Source organism: Schistocerca serialis, chromosome 4, assembly GCF_023864345.2.
Source record: "Schistocerca serialis cubense isolate TAMUIC-IGC-003099 chromosome 4, iqSchSeri2.2, whole genome shotgun sequence".
NCBI lineage: Eukaryota > Metazoa > Arthropoda > Insecta > Orthoptera > Acrididae > Schistocerca > Schistocerca serialis.
Window position 1 is genome coordinate 399,832,741 of NC_064641.1, and position 4,830 is coordinate 399,837,570.

The 4,830-nt window shown below is 41.6% G+C and overlaps 1 pseudogene; it reads left to right on the forward strand.

Annotated features, from left to right (window-relative positions):
• The first annotated feature begins 1,003 nt into the window (after window positions 1-1,003).
• On the forward strand, window positions 1,004-1,121 carry LOC126475993 (5S ribosomal RNA; annotated as a pseudogene).
• Window positions 1,122-4,830: the final 3,709 nt, after the last annotated feature.

The window sequence follows — 4,830 nt, forward strand, 5'->3', positions numbered from 1 at the left end:
CCTTTATAACAATGTTTACATCAGTTTGTAATTTTAAGTAGTTAAATGGAATCACTAATCGTTTCTTTTCAAACTGAATATTACGTCTGACTATGCATGTCTGTATATATGTGCTATATATGTGCCAGTCAAGTACTCTGTGACGGATACATTGTATTCTATGTAATATGAGCACATGAAGAATTTTTCAGGTTTCCAGTTAGCGTAAGTCAGCTGTTGATTTTTATAGCATTTAGTTTTCAGCGTTTCTCCAATTCTATTTTCAATGCTCATACCTTTTCTTCTTGAAGAGGAGTTGGAACAGTTTGCTAAATTTATTCTCACTTGATATTTTTAAATAAGATTAATTTCGTTCAATATGATTTGTGCCATTGCAATGCCAGAGGGAAGTTAACTCTCCTCTGGAAACAAAGTGATGTTATATCTTGTTTTGGAGGCTAGTACAGATGTGTGTAGTTAGGGAGGTTAGTATGTGTGTTGTGAAAGCGATGATTTTCTGTGTATGAGCCATATATTCAAAATCTTTATTTCAGACATGTATGTGAAAGATTGAATGCAAAATCCTGGGCTGTGCTCTATCTAGCTCGGAGGGAGAAACGTGAATTAATGTGATATGATCTGTCAGATGAAATGAATTATTTGAAGTGTTTCAAATTCTGTAAAATAACTGAGTGGTACATAAACAAGCAATAACAAATTCCAGAAGGACATGTTGCAAATTGGCGATTGTGTGGCAATTAAGATTAATTGCATTTAATGTGGCATGGTCATCACTGGATCATCATTGTAACATCAGTGTGGAATCAGTGCACGTACTGTGAGTTATTCAAGTCGCCTGCAAAAATCTTCGGCCAGTAAAGTTAAAGTTATTGCCGCTGATGTGACTGAATGTAACAGTAATATTGTCTGAATCTGTGGCAAAACCGTGAACGACTATGAAAGCTCCCAAAGTAGTCATCAGTTCACTACCACAGAAACAAAGGTCAAGCTAGTGCAACGACAAGACAACGGCCTTGCCTCAGTGGGTACACCGGTTCCCATCAGATCACCGAAGTTAAGCGCTGTTGGGCGTGGCAAGCCCTTGGATGGGTGACCATCCGGGCCCCCATGTGATGTTGGCAGTTTTCGGGCTGTACGCAGCCTCGTGATGCCAATTGAGGAGCTGCTCTACCAAATGGTAGCGGCTCCGTTCAAAGAAAGCCATCATAACAACTGGGAGAGCAGTACGATAACCACATGCCATTCCTATCTGCATCCTCAGCTGAGGATGACACGGTGGTCGGATGGTTCCGACGGGCCAGTTGTGGCCTGAAGGCGAAGTGATTTTAGTGCTTTAGGATAACGCCAAAGAGTTTCCCTGTGTTAAAATTGTTGTAAATTATTTTCTTATTGATTACTCCAAATCTGATGGGTCAGGGTAGAAACTATGAATGATAATCGTATACTAATATGTTATTTTTCAGGAGTTCTACCTTGACTAAATACTTATGTATCCCAACCTTTTTTCACATGTTCACATGCCAACAAGCTGAGCATGGTGCCATTAGTGACTGGTCCTTCCTGTTTACTGAGGATCAACCTGTTCTTGAATCAACCATCACGTTCCAGTATCAAGAAGGTCTTCCCTTCAAGTCCACACCCAGCTCTACACCATTCCTACCTACAACCACCTACTGATGTCCTTTTCAGTCCACTGTTTTCAGATATCCAGTATCGACTACTGCTGGAGGTCAAACATTTTCACTTGTAACATCTATTCCTGTCACAGGACAGTTTCAAATTCCTTAACAAAGTCATCTTTTGAAAAATGTATATCGAGTCTTTATCACAAACATTTACAATTTACTTCTATTTTCTATAATAAAACCATTAACTATATATTACCAAAATTTAAACAGACCCTTAAAGACTTTAAATGTGAAGAGACTGTATAGACTGTAATATTTTAGAAAGGTAGGGCTAAAGTAAATAGTTTTCGAAATTTCAAAATATGAGGTGACCCTTTAGACTGCAATATTTTCAATGGGTGGGCACAAAGTAAATAATTTATTAAAATAAATAAATATGTAGTAACTCATTAGATTACAAATTTTTCAAAAGGAGAGCATAAAGTTAAAATTTATTTTAAAACCTTTAAAATATGACATATCAGACTTTATTACGAAATTGTCAAAAAGTTGGTATAAAGTAAATTTATTTTTTACAGTTGTGATATATGAAGTAACTGACTAGCCCACAATATATTCAAAAATGGATGTAAAGTAAACCTTTTTTTAAAAAAATGTGTATTATGGATCGGATTACAATATTTTCAAAGGGTGAGCATATAAGAAAGTAACCACCCAGATTACAATATTTTCATAAGGATAGTGGAAAGGGCTTTTTTAGTTTTAAACATGAAATACCTGATTAGATTACAATATCCAGAAGGTGGACATAAGGTAAATATAATTTTAGATTTTTAAAAATAATAAGCAACTGGCTAGACGATATCTACAAAAAGTCGAGATAAAGAAAATATTTTTAAAAAGTTTTAAATATGTAGTACCAGACTACATCATATTTTCAAATGGTGAGCATAAAGTAAATAATTTTTTTAATTTTAAAATGTGAACTAACTGACTAGATTTCAATATTTTTAAAAATGAGCAGCAAGTAGATGTGTTAAAGACTTTGAATATGAGGACACAGACTAGATTACAGCATTTTCAAAATGGGGTATGAAGTAAAAATTTACTTAAAAGTGCTAAGCGTGAAGTAACAAACTAGATTACAACATTTTCAACAAGTGAGAAAGTAAATAAACTTTAAAACATGAAATAACTGACTAGGATACTATATTTTAAAAGCAGGCCATGAAGTAAATATTCTTAAAAAAATTTTAAGTGACATACATAACAAGATCATTATACACTCCTGGAAATTGAAATAAGAACACCGTGAATTCATTGTCCCAGAAAGGGGAAACTTTATTGACACATTCCTGGGGTCAGATACATCACATGATCACACTGACAGAACCACAGGCACATAGACACAGGCAACAGAGCATGCACAATGTCGGCACTAGTACAGTGTATATCCACCTTTCGCAGCAATGCAGGCTGCTATTCTCCCATGGAGACGATCGTAGAGATGATGGATGTAGTCCTGTGGAACGGCTTGCCATGCCATTTCCACCTGGCGCCTCAGTTGGACCAGCGTTCGTGCTGGACGTGCAGACCGCGTGAGACGACGCTTCATCCAGTCCCAAACATGCTCAATGGGGGACAGATCCGGAGATCTTTCTAGCCAGGGTAGTTGACTTACACCTTCTAGAGCACGTTGGGTGGCACGGGATACATGCGGACGTGCATTGTCCTGTTGGAACAGCAAGTTCCCTTGCCGGTCTACGAATGGTAGAACGATGGGTTCGATGACGGTTTGGATGTACCGTGCACTATTCAGTGTCCCCTCGACGATCACCAGTGGTGTACGGCCAGTGTAGGAGATCGCTCCCCACACCATGATGCCGGGTGTTGGCCCTGTGTGCCTCGGTCGTATGCAGTCCTGATTGTGGCGCTCACCTGCACGGCGCCAAACACGCATACGACCATCATTGGCACCAAGGCAGAAGCGACTCTCATCGCTGAAGACGACACGTCTCCATTCGTCCCTCCATTCACGCCTGTCGCGACACCACTGGAGGCGGGCTGCACGATGTTGGGGCGTGAGCGGAAGACGGCCTAACGGTGTGCGGGACCGTAGCCCAGCTTCATGGAGACGGTTGCGAATGGTCCTCGCCGATACCCCAGGAGCAACAGTGTCCCTAATTTGCTGGGAAGTGGCGGTGCGGTCCCCTACGGCACTGCGTAGGATCCTACGGTCTTGGCGTGCATCCGTGCGTCGCTGCGGTCCGGTCCCAGGTCGACGGGCACGTGCACCTTCCGCCGACCACTGGCGACAACATCGATGTACTGTGGAGACCTCACGCCCCACGTGTTGAGCAATTCGGCGGTACGTCCACCCGACCTCCCGCATGCCCACTATACGCCCTCGCTCAAAGTCCGTCAACTGCACATACGGTTCACGTCCACGCTGTCGCGGCATGCTACCAGTGTTACAGACTGCGATGGAGCTCCGTATGCCACGGCAAACTGGCTGACACTGACGGCGGCGGTGCACAAATGCTGCGCAGCTAGCGCCATTCGACGGCCAACACCGCGGTTCCTGGTGTGTCCGCTGTGCCGTGCGTGTGATCATTGCTTGTACAGCCCTCTCGCAGTGTCCGGAGCAAGTATGGTGGGTCTGACACACCGGTGTCAATGTGTTCTTTTTTCCATTTCCAGGAGTGTATATATGAAAGGCTTTAAACTAAAAACGGACTAACTGGATGACAATATTTTCAAAGGGTGACGAAAACGTCAATGTTTGTACAAAATTAAAATATTATATAATGGATCTATTATAATATTTTCAAAACTTGTGAATAAGTGATATATTTATCAATGGACCGATACTTGCACAAACTATCAAACCACCACCGGCGCCAGGAAAGATTCATGATTATTACGCTCGTAACGCCAGCCGGACGAATATGTGAACCACAGCACCTCAGACACGAAATGCGATACCTGGAAAGTGTTCTAAGGAACAATGGTTACTCCACAAATTATATTAGAAGTGTAACAGAGCCAAACACTCGGCGAAGTAAGAAATCAAAAAATAAATGTTGGGTACAGCCTTTGTGCCATACATTGCCAGAGTGACGGACAGAATCGACCGTATATTGCGCGAACATGGCGTAAAGTCGATTTTCAAACCGACGAGGTAGATCAAAAAGCGTCTTAG